The sequence below is a fragment of the Camelus bactrianus genome, chromosome 32 (genome assembly GCF_048773025.1).
Source record: "Camelus bactrianus isolate YW-2024 breed Bactrian camel chromosome 32, ASM4877302v1, whole genome shotgun sequence".
Taxonomy (NCBI): domain Eukaryota; kingdom Metazoa; phylum Chordata; class Mammalia; order Artiodactyla; family Camelidae; genus Camelus; species Camelus bactrianus.
In genome coordinates, this window is record NC_133570.1 from 24,750,945 (window position 1) to 24,770,524 (window position 19,580).

The 19,580-nt window shown below is 40.4% G+C and overlaps 1 long non-coding RNA gene across 1 annotated transcript in view; it reads left to right on the plus strand.

Annotated features, from left to right (window-relative positions):
* Positions 1-19,580, plus strand: part of LOC105065919 (uncharacterized) — a 127,220-nt gene that overhangs the window by 91,850 nt on the left and 15,790 nt on the right. Inside the window, exons 6-9 of the long non-coding RNA XR_012503637.1 lie at positions 509-733; positions 5,938-6,125; positions 6,883-7,080; positions 7,383-7,506. This is a non-coding gene — a long non-coding RNA (uncharacterized LOC105065919). The remainder of the gene's footprint in view (positions 1-508; positions 734-5,937; positions 6,126-6,882; positions 7,081-7,382; positions 7,507-19,580) is intronic.

The window sequence follows — 19,580 nt, forward strand, 5'->3', positions numbered from 1 at the left end:
GGTTCTGCTCATTGACAGGGGTTGGCCAGAAACCGAAAATGACAGCTTCAAAGGAGCCTGGGATTTGTCAGTTATGTTTTGTCAGTGTTGTAGATTTCAGGAAATGCTTTCACACTTTCTCTCCATCTGAGGCGGCAGCGTGCTCTCTTAGCAGCATCAGGAGCTCAGAGCCACGGGATGTTGGGGGCTGACTGCACTGCCGTCAAGACAGCCAAGCTAGTCACTGCAGGCGTGGTCCTTTCACGTAGTGCATTTCATGTTCTTTAGTAGAAGGTTTCAACAGGGAGTTAATTAACTGAGTTAATTAACATTTAATAAATGTGAAGCTTTGATGAAAAGACGGTTATAGGCAGAATATGAGCTGTGAAGAGTTTAAAAACGGTTTCATTACTGAAATTTCAGTAGGGAAGATACACAGTTTATCTTATTTATGCCTCTCTTTTAAAGTAACAAAGAAAGAAGACAGAAAAGGCAGAGGATGATTTCTGTTATACCTCTCGGCTTGCAGGTGCCCTCACATCCAGTGGCATCCATCCAGACACCAACACTGACACTGGCCATGCTCAGAACTGCCTCAGCCCTGAAGACATAAGTGACAAATAGAAGGGGGCCGCGCCCTGTTACAGCAGGTGCTCTCACTTTGTGGGTCCTTATGTAACTGCACGGTGTTATTCAGGATCGCCCGTTCTACATTGTGTGGCACTGCTGCTGTGTCTTCTAGTTATTTGTTTCTGTAAGTACTCGTGTATTATTCTCCAATGTGTGGTACTACACATCTAAAAATGCTTTTTTCAGATGAAAAATAATGTATATTTAATATAATAAGTCTGAAAAAAGGGACAAAAAAGGCTATCCAGGTCCCACTACTCAGAAATAATAATTAACACTTTAACATCTACTTTCTGTTCTTTTCATCAGTGTGTATCAGCTCTGTCATAAAAACCAGTGAGCACTCTGTGCCTGTTTACTGTGTGGAGACCTCCATTTTCCATTCGGCTTATTACATGTTTTTCTACAATATTCTATCTCCCCTGGCATGATTTTTAATGACCAGTATAGCATTCTGTCTTGTGGAGGCATCGTCCATTTTCCTTCGGACTTAAATAAACTTTTAAATTCAAGTATACTTAACTGAAATACTGAAAAGAGAGCTGTGGTGGTACCGAAAGGCCCCTACCTCCCTTCCCCTTATTTCCTGAGTGTAAAAGCTGTTGCCAATGTGGTGTATATATTTCATGACCTTTATGCCTATGACATATATATATATACCCATACATACATACATACATATGAGAAATCTATGTATATGTGTGTATATATGCTTTTTTGAAAAATAAGGCCATACTATATGTTTTCTGCAGTTCGCTTTATTCACTGAGGTGTATATCATAGACGTCCTCCCACTCCAGACTCACCCGGTCCTTTCAGATAGAGTGGAGGGGTCTCCTGATTTGCAGGTGTGGTCTCTTGTGCAAGGACACCTTTGGTGGGAGAGTGCTGTGGACAAGGCCCTGGGCCACGGGGAAACGCTGGCCCCCTCAGTGCCCACAGCTCGCTGTGATTTACCGCATCATTGTCTTGATAGTGGAAACTTAAGTTTTCTCCATTTTCCACTGTCAGAAAGGATGTTTGACTGGCATCTTTCTTTAACAGACTTTCCTGTGATCTTGTATGAGCATGCCTTTAGTTAAGTCTTCTGGAAATTTAGTCCCTGGATGTGACATTTACGTTCATCACAGGCTACTTTCAAGTGACTAGAAATTCCTTCTCCAGTGTGGAATGTAAAATGTAGAATTACTTGTGTAACCAATTCTCTATCGCTGGATATGATTTTACTTCAGCTTTTCTTCCCACCAGTGTAAACAGTACATCTATTTGAACTGATTTTTTTTCTAAACGAAACGATTCCTAGAAGTGGGGTTGAATCAGTGTGTACACACGTTTTTCAGAGTTTACATATCCATTGACATGTCATCCTCCAAAAAGTTCACTCACAGTTTGTTCTCCCACAGATGGACACTAGCTAGAATATCTTTTAAGAATACTTACCAATAAGATGAGCAAAAATGCTTTTTCACTGTTTTAGTTTGCATTTGATGACCAGTGATGTATTGAGCATTTTTCACTGATTAGCCATCTGACTTTTGAAAAGTGACTGATCCATTTTGTCCTTTGCACAAATTTAAGTGAGGAAGCTTCTTTTTGCTTTGTGACAGCTCTTTGTATGGTATGAACATTAATCCCTTGTCTTCATCAACATCTGTCACAGAGTTTTTCCTTGTCATTTCTCTCGTTTCATTTTGTTCAGTAGGTTTATTTTTGTTGTGGCTCAAAATATTCTTAACATAGTAAATGTCTTCCTTTTGGGTTTTATCTTTGGTATTATTCTTAGAAATACTTTCTTATAATGGTATAAATCTCTTATGTAGGTTTATTTAATGTCTAAGATGGAGATGATAATAGTACTTGTTATAGTGAGGGGAAGTTGAATTAATGTGAGCAAAGAGTTGTATTTGCTGTTATTAATATTTTAATATTTACATCACTATCTGTAATTTTTTTTGTGGTCATTATGACAGGAATAGAATTTGTTCTTTCCAGGTGATTCTCTGATTGTCCCAGGACAATTATTGAATTCATAATTTGCTCTTTGATTTGAAATCCCACCTATACAAAATACTTATGTACACTAGAGTCTCTTTTTGAGCTCATGCTTTATTTCTGTCAATCTTACTTCCTTACTCCAGTGCTATATCTTACATATTGTAAAAATTAATTATTATCTGACAGTGCGATTTTTTTTTGTTCTTTTCTTCCATCCCAAATTTTCTTGGCTATTATTATGACTTTATTATTCCTGAAGAATTCTAAAATATTTTGTTCAAGTTAAAAAAAAATCAGATAAGAGTATTCATGGGATTTTTATTGTTTTGAATTATTTTTAAGAGAACTTCCATATTTACAAAACTGTTTTCCTCCATGCAATATGTTGATGTCTCTACATTCACACCTCTTATTTACCCCTCAGTACACTCCTGTAGTTTTCTCCATGTATAACATGGGCATTAATTTTGAGTTTATTCCAGATTATTGTTGATGTTTTTGTTAATTTTGTAAGTGAGAATTTTTTGCTATTATATTTTTTAACTGTTTAAACTGACACCTAGGAAGGCAGATTCGGTTTGTAAATACTCACTTTGTAACAAATCATTTAAAATTGTAAGTATTAAGTAATTGTTCCACGATCCTTTCTTTTGTGTTTTTAAAAATTTGTTTCCAATATTATCAAAATGGTCATAGCTAAGAAGTATAGGTGTGGAGACAGATGGAGAGAGGTAGTGTGGCTCATGTACAAACTGTGAGCAGATTCATGGCTGCCTTTAGGTTGGAGAAGCCACAGAAGAGCCCAGGTTAGACCAGGGGTGGCTTTGTATGCACTTGAAAGCCAGCTTTCCTGCCTATATGGTGAAGCCTGGTGGGCGTGGCAGGTAGATGATCAATGTCTGATCAAGGTCATTGGCTGCACAGAGCACTGTGTCTGTGAGAACTGGAGTCCATCGTCATGGGAAATGCTTGGTGCCAGGAACACTGCAGGGGAGCTGGGGAGTCTGTGTGTTAAGGATTTTCCAGTCCTGGGAGTGGGAAGATCAGACTCTGCATTCAGATCTGAGTTTGAAATCATCCTCTCTTGTTTACTGGTCCTCTGACTTTTGTCAAGTTATCTACGCTCTTTGAACTCCTATTTTCTTGTCTCTCAAAAGAGGAGAATTACGGCCTGCTGCTAGAGTGTTTGATCAGGATAAATGATTTGTTTCTATAAGATGCCATGTACAGTCACAAGCTCCGTGAGAAATGGGCTGTCACCTCTTCATCTGCAACTCAGTGCTCGACAGGACATCGGGACAAAGCCTGTCCGTAATTTGTTTGTGGTGCAAGTAGGAATAAAATTAATGTTTTGCCTTTCCCTTGCAGTATTCTTACTCCTTTGCTTCATTTACTTCTTTCCTCCTTTCCTTTCCCCTTTCCCCTCCTCCACCAAAAGATCCTGAGACTCTCTCAGAACACTAGGTTCAAATTACTTTAAAGGGTGTCTCATCCTCATGAAATGACAGTAACTTAAAAAAAATCTGTACAGATCCCAGACATCATTGTATTTGATTTACACACACACACGCACACCCACCCACACACACAATCGGCCTACCTCCCACTTGCTGAGGGAGAAGGACCAATTTTTCTGAGTTTTCATTCACTGAGCGTGAGAGCAAAGTCTCTTACGCAGACTTTCACCTTGCTTAGTGCATGGTGTTTTTAATTGGATTTCTGCTTTGTGGCCATAGAACTATTCTCCTTATAGAAGAGAGGATGTGGAGACATAGACATTCTGCTGAGATATTGGTGTCAACATATTTGAGTTGGAAAGGACTTAGGACAGCATAGAGTCATAACTTTTTATGGGTGAGAATTCATGATAGTGTAACTTGGACAAGAACCTAGGTCTTCTGTCTTCGTGTCCACGTGGATGAAGAGGCAACAGGGCGGGAGATGGCAGGGATCCTTCTTGCTTGAGTTCCAGGGTCTTGCTAGTTTTCATTGCTCAGCTGCCTTTAGTTTAGGTCCGTGTGGCCTCTCATGGGAAGGTCACTCTGTCCTGATAGACTGAGTTTCTAATCAGCAAAAAAGCCCTGGACCCAATCATATTTCCCAGAGTTTTTCTGCTCTCCTGCTGACAGTTTATATAAATGATACCTAAGAAACTACTGGATATAAAATCCTTATTGTTATCAATTGCCCTCAAGTTCCATAGGAATGGGGTGCTGTCTCAGGCTGTCTAAGGCTAGATCTGAACAAAGATAGGGTGATAGGCTGTGCTGCTGGACCCTCCCCAGTCGAAAGGGATTTCCACCTTAGTTTTTAGAATCAGACAGATGAGTTCAAATCTTGCCTTTACCAGTTATTAGCTTTGTGAACTTGGGGAAGAAACTGTACTTGTTTGTGTCCAATTTTCTTTATCTGTAAATAAGTTCAGTATTTACTTTAGGGTTTTTGTTTTAGAATTGAATGAGCTAATTCCCTCATTTATACCTAAAATACTGATCGCGTGGTTCTATGCTGGTGCCTTGGTAGAAGATTACTAAGGGACTCAGCAGTGAGAATGCAGGTGGGGGACCCCTGGATCATAGAGCTTATATTCCAGGATATGCTTGTAAAAGACTGGATGTGCAGTGGATTTTTAGTAAATGTCCATTCCTTTCCTTATCCACATTGATTGTGTATATATCTTTGTACAATATATGAACAATTTTTATTGCAATTTAAATCTCTTTGTAGTATTTAAGTTATGTAGCTATAACAAAATACATGAAATAAAATGATTTGTCTTTTATTTTCTTTTCAACATGCAAAACAAAATAAAATAGAAAAGAAAAAAGGTTTTGAAGGAGTAGAAATAATTTTATTTCTGTGGAATCAATTCCCTATGTTAGGTTTTTTAGTTGTGTTGTTAAACAGCATATAAAATTGATAGGTTGTGACTTCAGTGTTGATAGCTAGGTGAGTGTAGTTTCTTTCTGTGGTTGTCTTTGATGAATTATTTGCACTAGATCATAAATGATGTGCATGTTACATATTGGAAATGAGGAAAGAGTGGAGACATACTACCTCCAATGCAGTCATCTTGTTACCAAGTCGAAACTCGTACTGCTTGCTGCATGACAGGCCAATAAATCGGGAGATTGAGGTGTTGGAGCAAGGAATAGTGACTTTATTTGAAAAGCTGGCAGACCCAGAAGATGGCAGAATGACATGCTGGAGAACCGTCTCCTCCAAGTCAGAAATCAGTCTGCTTTTATACTAAAAAGGGGCGGGGATGTGGTTGGTTGTTGCAAACTTCTTGCGGTAAGAATTGTTTCTCCTTGGAATTCTTTGTTCTTGCAGCTGTCCACGTGGGTCAAATCATGATGCCTCTCTAAAACCTCGAAAAAAAAAAAAACAAAGTTTATTCTCTATTTTGCAACTTGCCATCTCTACATAAGTGCAGAAGAGTTAACATCGTGAAAGATCAGAGCCCGGAGAATAGGCTCTCCTGGATATTTCAGGCTAAAGGCAACTTTCTTTTACAAAAGGTACAGAGCTAGCAAGTCTGAGCCTAGAAAATGGCAAAGGTTTAAAGCCAAAGGAACAGATCTAACATGCAGTCAAATTTATTCTTTTCTATTACAATTTCTTTTTCCACCTCATAAATAATTTTAGTAAGAAACATGAGCAATTTTTTTACTTTTGCTTCTTAGTAACAGATAAGTGGGCCAAATACATTTATGAGAGCAGGGATGCTGTGTGGGCATTGGGGTCACAGCAAACTCTTGTTGGGGGTGGTCGACTCTGCAACATGTCTGATGCCCCATGGGTGTTGGTGAGGGACCCCATAACCAGGGGCTCTCTTCAGGAACCAGCATATGGGCATTGAACTCTGGAGACCTCTTTTACAGCTGCCGGAAATTTTTTCAGATACTGTGACTGAAAAACCACTTCAGCTGGTGATAATTAGGGAATAAAGGAAGAGGAAAAGGGCTTGGATTAGATTAGAAGAGAAGGACAGAATATCAGGGAACCTGGGGGCTTGGCAGTGGGTCTTTGGGAGAGAGGGGAGCAGAGGTGGGGAGTGTCACGGCTCTGGAACCAGCTCCTGCACCTGTCCCAGGGCCCAAGTCACACAGCTTTTAATTGGCCCAGGACGCTCTCCTGTCTGGATGTCACCCTGGGCAGAACCTTGAGAATCAAAGGTAAGGGGTGGGCAGCACTCACCTAGGGGATCACTGAGGACTTCGTTCAAGTCCACGGTGCCCTTTCTCGTCATGTGTCTTCACTTGCCCTTTATCTTAGGATCTGAGGAGCAGGAGCAAGGAAAGCAGGGAGAGATCCAGGAAGACATCTGACTGTTAAGAGACGACAGTCACAGCCACACGGGGAGCGAGGACACTTGCAGCAAAGTAAAACAACTTCACAACTATTGCATCAGAGCTGCCGGTGTGAAAGAGCCTAAGCCTGTCTCAGAGTGCAGGGGACAAGCGGAAAGGAATGGTAAATTTCCACTGACAGTTGAAATTTTGTTAAATAGACTGCTACTGTTGCTTGTATCACTTGAATGAATGCAGGCATATTTCTATGGGCATTTATATGTTCACTCAAACCCACCAGCCACTCTTGCCCCCATCGGGGATGGGCTTCCTCAAGCACAGTGCACCTCCTGCTTGGGTGGGCCATGCTGCGGGTCCTCACCTGGGGCCGGGCTGCTGCAGGGCACTGAGTCCCTGAGGCACGGCCTGTGAGACACGACAGGAACACCTCTGCTCTTGACTGAGGGCCTCCGTTTCCCCCTGCAGTGTAAGAATGCTGGTGACTGAGTTAGAAGCATGCTTCGAAGCTGTCCGTGTCCTTGCCATCCAGAAGCAGAGCCTTGGAGCTTCCGAATTTCTGCAGAATGCGGTTTACATTCACCTTCGACAGGTGAGTTTATGTCCTTTTACAAGTGGAGGAATTACTGCCGTTTTCCTGGAACTTACTCACCACTAGTCCATCTGATTTTTCTGTGCTAGGATTCAGTATGGCCTGCTAAAAGCTCTGGAGTCAGATCTTGAAACCCTGAAGAAGAGGATTATTTTATTTCTTTATATGATAGTATTTTACTTTCAAAATTCAGAGTTTTTGGTTCTTTCAAAAATTTTTTGGGGGGTTGGAGAAACAACTTTGCTCTTACCATCTTTGTGACCTGTTGCTATATGCCTGTCACCTGTCTTCTGTCACTTGTAAGGCGGTTCCATTTGTGACCCTGTCCGGGTTGTTCATATTATAAAACATAAAGTCTGTAAAAGTACAGTCCCTTTTACTCTGAAGACATTCCACAAATACTACTTAAATCTGGGTGTGGTTTTAAGAAGACAGAATCATTAGAACATGTACTTGCAGGTTGCTAGTGCAAAATCCCCAATCAATAGTCTAGCTCAACATCTAAAATCTTTCTAATCTACCTTGGATTTGTATGGATAATTGAAGCAGTTTGCTAAGAACTCAAGACCACGGTTAGAATACAGGCTGGTGTAGCTCAGCAGGTCCTCCCAAGCTGATGCTCTGCCAGAGGGCGTGTCCTAGGGGAGAGGGTGTGTCCTCCCCTCCCTGAGCTGACATTTTGATGGCAAAGACCTTCATCAGGTGAAGAACTTGGAGTTTCTTCTAAGAACAGTGGGTTTGAAAACAGTCCTAAAAGCATGGGAGTGACACAATCCCATTTGTCTCAAGTAGGGGAGAGTGGCTTTGGGGCCACTTGGGAGACTCGTGAGTCCAGGTGGGCAGTGTTGGTGGCTTCCACTTGAGCAGTGGGATGGTCAGGGGGTAAAAGCGAACAGATTGAAGGCATGTTTAGATGGTAAAAAGGAAAGGATGAATGCTGTCTGTGAAGGTAGGATGGAGTAAGGAACAGGTTTCTGGGTGGATTAATGAGGTAAATGATGGTCCTGCTGTGCTCTGAGGAGGGAAAGCTGAAGAGGGAGTTCTGGGGGAAAACTGATGAGTTCAGCTGTTGGTAAAGTGAAAGGCTGTTAGATGTGTGGACTGGGAGCTCTGGTGAGAGCCAGTAGTGAGTAGGGGGAGGGGAGAGTGGCTTTCAAATCAGTTTGTCTTGTGAACATACAAATAAGTAGGAGCAATGACACACTTAACACCTCTATATTCTGGATTTAAAACCCAGTAACATTTTGCTATATTGACTGCAGAGGTTCTTAATTTTTTTAATAGAAATAAAATAAATAGAAACAAAATAGTGGAGTTAATGAACATCTTAGAGTTGATGTGTGTCCTTGTATGTATTTTGATACCTCATCTGTTTATAACCATAATCTACAAAAAGTTAGCTTGCTTAGCATAAGAGTTAAACAGGGGGACGTGACACACAGTGTTGGGGCTTGAAGCTGATCTTCTTGGGCAAATTATGTCGCCTCTCTGTGCCTTAGTTGCATCTTCTGTGACTGCCCCCGGGCCCCTCATCACAGCTGATTTCCTAGACTAGATGTTGGGAGGGAGGCTGCTGAAGGGAATAAGAAGTGGCAACTTCTAGGGATATTTAAGAGAGAGACAAAAACAGATTAAAGCCGATAAACTGAGTACAAATACCCTCAAAAGAGAAAGAATCCCGCAGTGTTTTGAGCCACTTAGCATAAGGGAAACAAAACCACGTGGACCCAAAGCTCTTGAGCATGTGAGTATTGTGGGTGGGAGGGTGTCCTCACAAAAGTGTTGAGAAACAGCCTTTTCATTTCCCTTGACGTTTCCAGTAAGGATGGGGAGCAGAAGAGAAAACCCCCTGCTTCACAGTTGAAGCTGCTTTTTGTGCGAAACTGACCAAAGGTTGGAAACCAGCCGTCAGCGGTGCTGGCAAATGAAGAGACTTCTGGATTGGGTGGGGCACTTGCTGCAACTTCCTGGTGACCTGCTGGCTGGGGGCTGTGAGGCGGGCAGTAGGTTTGCAGGGTGACCCGGGCATAATCCCTGGGTCTGAGGCTGCTGGTCTGACTAGCAGACCTGGGCACCCGAAGTCCTAATGAGGCAGCTCGGGATGTGGCCTGGGACACCTGCCGTGCTGAGGACGAGAAGAGGGCTTCCCTGAGGGGGTGTCATGCGGAGAGTGGGAACGTGTTCCTGCAGGGGAGGAAGAGCCTCTGAGCAGTGGGCCGGATGCACAGGCAAGACCAGCCTAAGCACAGAGGCTTCTGGGAGCCAGAAGTCATACAGTGGCCCGAACCGCCTTGTTCCTGCGAGACTGCAGGGAAAAGATGCTGAAAAGCTAGGCTAGGGTCAGACCCTGTGGTGTTTTATGAGTGACCGGAAAGGACTGATCAGGCAGGCACGAGAGAACCCTGTGGGCGTCCCAGCTGGGGCGTCACGCCAGAGGGAGGAGCAGAGTTATAGACTTTGCCACTTATTAGCTGTGTGACTTTGAGCAAGATCACCCCACCTCTCTCTATATATATCTTCATCTGTAAACTGACAGTGACAAGCTCGTGTCATCAGAAGTCTTAGTTTAGCTCTGATCCTCTTTGTCCAGTCCTGTCAGTGCTGCCCTGTGAGGTTCTGCAGCGGCTGCTCTTACCCTGAGATGGGAGGGCGTAGAGGGATATCGTAGCGCCCAAGGGCAGGAAGGGGTTGCTTTAAAGCAGACATGTTGCCGCCTGCAGCTGCAGGCCTGCAGGCAGTTTGGTTGACGGTCCTTCAGGGGGCTTTGGAGGCCTTAGGTCGTGGAGAGTACTTTGGACGCCTTAGCTTCGTCTTAAGTCTTGTTTTCCCTTGTGGACTGGATTTGCCTTTGCAGATTGATGCTGAAGATTTGGGCTTCTGGCAAAGCTGTTTTCAGAGATGGGTATATACGTAAAATATCATATAAAATAAAAAGATTTATTTAACGTGTGGGACTTCACAGCTGTTGGGAACAGCTCTGTTGTCCTGGTCGTCACGGAGGACACCAAGGGTCAGCAGAGCATGCGGGAGGGCAGGTAGCCTGCAGTGCTGCTGCGGGGTGTTCTCCCGAGTAGAGCACTCTTCTGAGTTGACTCTTCTCTGAGTTTGGTTGCCAGATGAGCAGACAGCAAATTAATGAGTTCTGGTGGGATTGTATAATGACAGGAAGAAAGAGGAAACCGTAGTTTTTCCAGACTAAAACAGGCTTTTGTTTCCTGATCCAGTGTGTTCCATTACAGAATTGATGAGTTGTGTCTATTCTGGGACTTCATTAAAATAAACGTTCAGCCTAAATGTTGAGTTATTTTTTATTTGGCTGGAGGACTTGAGCCGGGATGGCAACCTCTCAGATCACTCTGAGGGACTGCTCCCAAGAGGTAGGGGAGGAGCTAGGATATATAGAAGTTTTACAAGAAAGACCAGGTAGTTGGAACAATAAAATATTGCTTGTTATCTAAAGAAAACCAGATATCTCAAGATCAAGTATTTAGTGCTTTTCTATGTATGGGAGGAAGCAAACATTTGGGTCATTGAATTCATTCCTTTGGCAAGTACTTAGCTATCTAGGGCCAGTATCCTGTCCTTTCTTACTCTGAGTCTGCTCAAAGGGCACCACTGTGAGTGGCTGAGAGGCTGGGCTGCAGGCATGCACTCGCTGGGGGGTGGCAGCAGCCGCTGATGACTTGGTTTCAGCATTCTTTGTTTACTGACATGTTTGCAGTATTTTAATTCACAGTGCTCCCCCTTGGTCCTAAATTCTGCCAATATTTTGAGAGACATTTCATGACCAATTTTGTCCCATGGTGCTAGGATGGCTCAATCCTAGTTCAGGTGAAGAATCTTCTGAGTTGCCATTCAAGGTGTTAGTTTTTTTTATCAGGCCCTGTTGATACTAAAAATTCTCTGGATCACCTGTCTTACTAGTTTGCTATGATCCAGGAAGTGTTTACCCTTCATTGCTCTTTCCCATAACTAGAATCACACTATTACAATTACTTTATTCAGGGTTATATATTTTATCTATTTCTTCAAGATGTTTAGCCATCATCAATTTTGTAGGCCTAGTTACACTTTGGGAAATGTAACAGACAATTTTATAAAATAGACAGGATATAAGTAATACAGCTAGTAACGTTAATAAAGTCACGAGTAAGAATTTAATAGTCGAGAAGTTGTATTTTTGGGTTAAAATTTTGCTTGTGTTTCTGACTGAGTTTGAGTGATCTTGTGAGAAAGTTCATATTTATGGTCAGGCTCAGAGCAGGTATTAATTGGCCAAGTGAGGTCTCCCACCTTGTAAGATCAACAGTGGCCTAAACAGAACTATAATTTCTTTTTAGAATAATGTTTCTGAGGGCTATCTAGTTGGAGTAGGGAAACCCACTAAGGTAACACAGAAGTACTAGACATAGGTAATTTACCATAAACTTAACAATTGGAGTAGTTCATAATCAAAGGTAGGAGAAATTATCACAGTAATTGTTATGCAGGCCTGGTCCGGTGTCTTGGGTCAGCTGTCTACCTCAGATATCGTCTTCTTCTCATCCTGGCCTGGTAGCTTTTTCTCCATTTGGGCATTGTTTTAAGGTGAGCAGTGCTCTATAGGCCAGTGCATTACAGGGGCTATTTCTGTTAGGAAATGAACCCAAGAGTCCGTTTCCTTCAGCTTTGGTGTGTATGGTCTATTTAAGAGTACCTGATAAAGGGTACTTCCATTCAGGTTGGAGACAGTTCTTTAAGTCATGCCTGTTCCAGTTTGTATAATCCCCTGGCTGCAGGACATGGGGCATTGGAACTTTACCCAAGGATAGATTACTGAGCTTCAGAAACAAAGCTAGAGTATCCTATTAATAATTCAGTTAAACTGTACAGCAATGTGACATAACAGCAAGGAATGATGTGGGAAGTGTCTTAGTAAATACGGACGTCAATTAACAAAACTAGAATTTAATATCCATTAAATATAATCTTTTTTCTCTCTAAAGTTACCCTCATTTTTCTCAAATAAAGCCATGTCAAGATTAATTTGTTTACAAGTTGTCTGATTATTTGATCATATAGGCTTTTTTAAATTGGCTGTGTTGGAACTTTTAATTAGGAGTCTCAGTGTAGAATGTTAATAAGGTTTGCTAAGGCCAGGAAAGCCCGGCTTGTCATGGATTTCTGCCTTACAGATTTAGGTAAATTCTTTTCTCTTTAAAATCCTTAAAATACCTTTAGATTCCTATATCTGTTAGGAGATTATCTTCCTAATTTGTCTGATATAGCCACTGGGGACCTAAGAGTTTTTAGTCTATTGAGGGATCAGATAGGGAGAAAAGATAACTGTTCCAAGTCTGATTACATAGGTATAATTTATCAAATTGCTGTGAATCATAACTAGCTTAAAGAGAAGAGAATCTTTATGTCTGGGAAACAGGTTAAAAGCCAGTACTATTTTAAACAAAATCAAAAATTATAACCATATTCACCAGTTTACTCAGTCCCATGTAACTAATTCCTTTAATCACAGCTTTCATTGGAAATTTAAAATTTCTTACCCAGTTTAGTTCACTGCTATAGTTTGAAATTTATTAGAAATCAGTAAATCTCCTTGAAGAGCAAGCATTTTGCAAAACCATCAGAAGACAACCATTAACTGTCTATAAATGACAAAAGATTTAAAATCATGGTCAAACACCGTTACACTATAATCGATAAAGAAACCTGGTCACTATACCCAGAATTATCACTGGTAACATTTCAGATATACCAGAATTTTAGGGAGTCCATATAATTTCTACAATATCTATATTAATAATATTTTCTCATACAATATAACCTTAGAAGATTTATTATTCATTTGACAATACCGTGTTATTTAACATGCCAAATGAAATTTACTAGATTAAAATCTCTCTTTGGGATGTTTCAAGGGCCCTCTGTAGCATCCCAAACTTAACTGGAGATTAAAAGAACTTTAATTAGAAATTGATATTTGGGGAGCTTGTTAAAAGATTTCAGAACACTTGGTCAGATAAACATATAGATCACTGTAACGTAGTACTAATTCATTAACAAGAAAATGCGTCAAAGGTAATGGCAGAACAGATCAGTTAAGTGGTATAAGAAGTTTTACAATCTGTTACTGAAGGTGGATTAACATTTTAAGAAAATTTTTTCCTCTTAACAGCGAGAAAACCAAATCTAGTCTTGTACCTGCTTACTTCTAAGATTCATTTACTTTGCTCAAGTTGATTCTAAACTTAGCCAATTCCGACCACGTATGAAACTCTTTCCTCAGGGTTCCTCTTCCACAAGCCTTCCATAGCTTTCTATACTCATATTAGTGTGTCCCTTATTTTCTCTTCCATTCAGATGTAACCAGCTTCAGGAGAAATTCACTATTTTTCATTAACAAAATATAATTCCATTCTTATATCTTCCTTTACACATTTATCTTACTTTCCTAGGATACTGAGATCATTCCCTTAATAATAGAGACTATTTCAGGGTGGCATCATCCATTTATTAGTATTTCTAAACACCTTTATTTTCTCTGTAAGAGGAAGTTACATGTTAAGTAATTCATATTTCAATCTTATTTTATCTGAAAATGGCATAGCTATTTAATAAAATCCTATCATTTGACTTAATTTAGCACAACTCTAGAATTTAAAGATACCAAACATTTAGAGATTATCTTAAGCATACATTTTAAAAATATATTTTAAAAATTTACCCAAAGCTCTCATCTCATTTGCATTTAATTTACTTAAAATTTTACCACACCACATTACTTTTTTTTTTCTTGACAAATCTGCGACAGATATAACAGGATCTTATTTGACTTTCATTAAACCTAGGTACAGAAAAAGTATTATACTTAATATTGATGACTTTAAAGATGTCTATATTAATTAGAACATTCTTAAACTAAATAATATCAAATATTATCTTAATATTGAATATTTTCCAGTTCACATGACGCTGAAAGTCAATTTATTCAGTTTTTATTTTAAAAATACTCAATTTTTAAGCTCTTATTTTTTACGTCAATTAAGCAGATCTCTTTGACTTTGATTTTTTTTTTAGCTGTAGAAATATCTCACATCTATAATGTGTACACAGTCTTATAAACAGACAAAAGCTAGAGATCTCATAGATTCACTTTAAAACTTACTTATAAGATAGGTATAATAATAGTTAGAGTAAAGTCAATTTGCTTGCTCAAATCACTAAGGCTTGCTATTTATGAAACAGACATTTAAGATTTCTTGACATTGTCTGAAGGACGCGTCAGAGTTCTGAGTTCTAAAATGCCAAAAATTTCTTGGCCTTAAGCTTTATTTCGTTGAGCTAATTAGGCTCAGTCCTAGGTCACTGTTTGCTGTATTTACATTTCTGATCTGCAAGACAAAGACAGACGCTTCCAGTTCCCCAGAGAACTGCTCTGTCACGCAGGCCCAATTGTATGTCCTTATTTGGCTTTTTTGTATCAGTGAGAAGAGCTGTAAACAAAGAATTCCATGTTTTAAAACTTTAAGGTTTACTTTATCATGTTTTCCAAAGCTTGCATAAGGCATTTAGTAAGGTCTCTTTTCCTTGAGTTATAAGGTAAACCCAGGGTAAACCTCTTATTATATTTTTTTATTAGCCACTGAGTATTAGTTTTTAGTTTTATGTTATACTGGACGGCTCATGTAACTCTATTGGTTTCTTTTACTTTGTTCAATTAATATTTTCTGAGGGACAGATATGTGCCCAGCCTTATAATACCAAGAAGGGGAAGCGTTTTTCCATTGAAACACATCTATCCCACAACATAATGAAGCAAAAGTTTTATATAAAGACCATTTAAATATACCAATTTTACAAACTTTTATCTCAATTTTATTAAATCTTATACCTTTAATTTTTATATTTATGTTTTAATCAATAATTCTTATTTCTAGAAGGAGTGCCAGAAACCTTTTTTTTTTTTTTTTTTTTGGGCATTGTATCTAATTTTATAGAAAAGTCTCTAGGATGCCCAAGTTTCAGCCAAAGAGCTTAGACCCTTCTCAATTTTTAATTTGATTAATTGGTCTGTTGTCCCAATCATTGATCAAGTATTTCAGTCTATATATACATATATTTTAAACTGTGGCAAATAAAACGGACTTGTTTGAACTTTAATGTTGGGGGGCAGTAGGTGATCTCTTTGGCCCCTTTTTTTACTTTATGTAGTGTAGTATCAAAACCTTGTACCTAAATCCAAAAATGTCCATTTTATTTATCTCATTCAAAATAACCATACAAAAATATTTACCCACTTGGGATAAGCCCCTTATCTTTTTTTTTTCCGACATTTTAACAATCCTTTTTCCAGTTATTCAACCTAATTAACATTAATTATTCTAAGTTTTTATTAGCATCTCTAGAACCATTTATCGGAAAGGAAAAACACAAATGTAGCTTTTCAAACCAGTTTTATTTTTTTCACTAAGTTCTTAGGTTAACCATTAGATATATTTTTCTACCTTTAAAATTGATTTTAATAGATATCAATAAAACAGCTGTTTATAATGAGATCTCTTTCAACTTTCACCAATTTAAAAGTTTTTCCAAATTAAAGGATCCATCATATGGCCATCAATTTATATATATATATATAATATATATATATAGTGATTTTAAACCAATAAGATGAAGAGGCTCTTCCACATGAGAGTGGGGGTGTTGCCTAAATAAAGTTCAAAGGTTTACTCTCCAAAAGCTAAAGGCATTTGTGGTCCAGGCTGATGAAACAAAGTTTAAGATGGCAAAATATCTGACAATTGGTACAATCAAAGAATTGCTTAGAATCCCAATTTATTTGCGTGGCCACCATATGTACACAATACTTGAACCTTTTGTATGGCAGAGTCCAAGGTTTCCTTTAAAAAAAAATAAACATATATATACATACATACACACACTTAAAACACCCAGAGAAATATAAAACGTTTACATTTCAAGGACACAGGAAGAGAAATCCAAGTTCCCCCTAACAGGGATTTTGTTTTTATAAGTTTAGAATTCCAAAAAATGTTTTTATCAGGCCTGGTTAGTTACTTTCAGAGTGAGTTTTTTTTTTTTTTTCTAATTCCCAATTAATGCTGTAAGTTTTGTACGTACATAAACCTGGCTGGGGTAATAGTTGGAGGCTGGCAATCTGTCATTTCTTTTTCTTTTCTTTTCTGTTTTTTTATTTTTTTTGAAAGTTCTATTTCCCATTGTAAGGTCGGGTTCTCAAAATAAATTTGCTAGTAAGATTTCCCTCAGGGACAACTCTATGGCATGAAGTCTTTGCCTCTACCACTCCTGCAAGATTCTCTGTCACCAGAGAAAGCTGTTACCAGCCAGGAGGAGGGTCCCATTTTTGGAGTTGAAAGGTTACTCATAAGAGTTTTACTTTTATCCTGAAAAATTCAATGGAGGTAACCAAATTGAGGAAAACATTAGACCAACCTCTTACCTAACCAGTCAGCCCTGAACCCAGTGTCTTTCAACTTGGACACACTCGGGACGTCTCCACTGGGTGAGTATTTTCCTGGTATGTTTCCACCAGCCCCACTTTGGACGTCTCCTCAAGGTGGGTATTTCCCGTTATCTTTCAACCAGGCCCCACCCAGTATATCTCCACTGGGTGGGTAATTCACCCCAGTATCTTTCAACTGGAGGGCCAGTTACCTGGAAACACTGCCAAATAAAACTCAGGACATCAACCAATATGTGAGTTCCGAGAACCAAGAGAGACTCACCCAAATTCATCTGGACTCCCCGAGGAGGCGGATGGGCACAAAGGGCCACTTATGGTACCAAGGCTCCGGATACTCGGAAAGTTCAGGTGGAGAAAGTCTGCTCTGGGTCCCTTCATGGTGTCCAAAACTGTTGACTGAAATACATGTGCAGCCTAAAGGTTAAGAGTTATGTTTATTTGGCGGGACGACTCGAGCCGTGATGACAGCCTCTCAGATCTCTCTGAGGGACTGCTCCCAAGAGGTTGAGGAGGAGCTAGGATATATAGGAGCTTTACAACAAAGACCAGGTTGTTGGAACAGTAAAAGATTGCTTGTTATCTAAAGAAAGCCAGGTATCTCAAGTTCAAGAATTTAGTGCTTTTCTATGTATGGGAGGAAGCAAACATTTTGGACTCCCTGAATTCATTCTTTAAACAAGCACCTAGCTACCTAGGGTCAGTATCCTGTCCTTTCTTATTCTGAGTCTGCTCAGAGGGCACCATTGTGAGTTGCTGCAGCTGCTGGGCTGCAGGCCTGTCCTCGCTGGGGGTTGGCGGCAGCCGCTAATGACTTGGTTTCAGCATTCTTTGTTTACTGACATGGTTGCAGTATTTTCATTCACATTGTAGTATTTTCATTCACGGACTGATTATGGATAATCTGCAACCTTGGAAAGCAACTGAGATGGAATTACTGCAGGTAACTTCTACTTTAATAAGCCGTGTGCAAACATAAACATGGAGGAAGCATACATTTGGATTTGGTGGTGTAGGGAAGGGTTTCTGCACATTACAGGAGAACGCAATGCAGAATTCCTTAAGTCCACCTTTCTTTTCTGTAGTGGTTTCTGAGAACAGTTTATGGTAATTAACCAACATTGACAAATGGTGGCACACATTGCATTTAAGAGCTGGCCGGCTGCAAACTTGTGTATTGGACAGGTGGAATTCATAGGCAAGTGATCAGGTGGATGGGAGAGAGATGGAGCCCAAGTCTGGGCCCAGATTCCGGTTTAAATCGCCATTTCCTCACCATACGGCCTTGGACTAGAATGTAACCTCTCTTAACCTGTTGGTAAATCTGTGAAATGGGCATGATAATATTCGTTTCTTCCTGGGATTGTTGTAAGTTCTAAAGAGTATTGTAGCACACATGAAGCACTTAACACACTGGCACTTAGCAGTGTTCACTGTGTTCGGCCGCCCCGCTTGGCATGTGTCAGAGCCGTAAAGGCAGCATTTGTCTGTTGAGGATGCACTGGTAGCCCCTTGAATAGGTTGTGAATTTGGTGATTTCCTTTAATCTTGGTAACTCTGTGTGCCATGGGCAGTTATTTTCATGGACAGATGAGGAATCTCAGGGTAAAGAAGACTGTGTAATTTGCCCAAAGTCAGACCATAATTTTGGGTGCAGGGGCCTCGGTTCAGCATGGGCCCCAGGGCCTTCTGCCCTCTCCGTTCAGCACCAGAGCCAGATGTGTGGTCGGCTGTTTCCCAGCCCAGAATATCAGGCAGGCCGCAAGACACACCTGGCTCTGCGCTGCTTGAGCAAAAACTCCGGAGGAAAGGAAGTTACAAAAGGGATAAACATAAAAACAGACGACAGCAAACTGATCAGCACTGAGAAGGAAAGGAACACTCCTCGCAATGCAGAGCTGCGAGCTTTCCCGTCGGGGCTGCTCTGGGGGCGTTCATCTCAGCTAAACAAACTCTGCTGCTGCACCAAGGCAGGAAGGCAGGGATCGTGTGGCCAGGTAGACAGGGCCTTGTTAATCATACTCATCCCCCATTAAGCTGCAGCTGTCACGGGCACTTACCTAGTAAACAGATGTCTTCCATAATCATCACACACTTTTCTCGGTAGTTTTATTGCCCCACCTTTTAGATGAGGTCATTGAAGCTGGGGAGTTTGCTGCATGCCCGTGATCACCATGGAAATAACCCCACTGGTCTTTAAACCTAGACTGGTGTGGCTGTCATGTCCCAGCCCTGTGAATGACATCTTGTAGCTTCTCCCAAGTGGCCCAAATGACTGAGATTGATATTCTTAATTCGTAGGAAATGGTATGTGACAATAGGAGAAAAAGGTAGTAAGAAATTGTTTGGAAAACTAGAAAAAAATCCAATTCTTCCCCAGGTGGGGGAGTGTACCCTGTGTCACTCACCCCACTCAGTGCGTGTCACCTCCTCCCTGCCAACTCCGCATTCAGAAGCCACTCTGAGCCTTAGAAGAACATTTTGCCTCATGACACTGTTGACTTGGACCTGTGACCTCTCTGTCCCTGGTTAACTCTCTCTTCAAAGCCATTTAAATTTTTTGCAGGCTCATCCA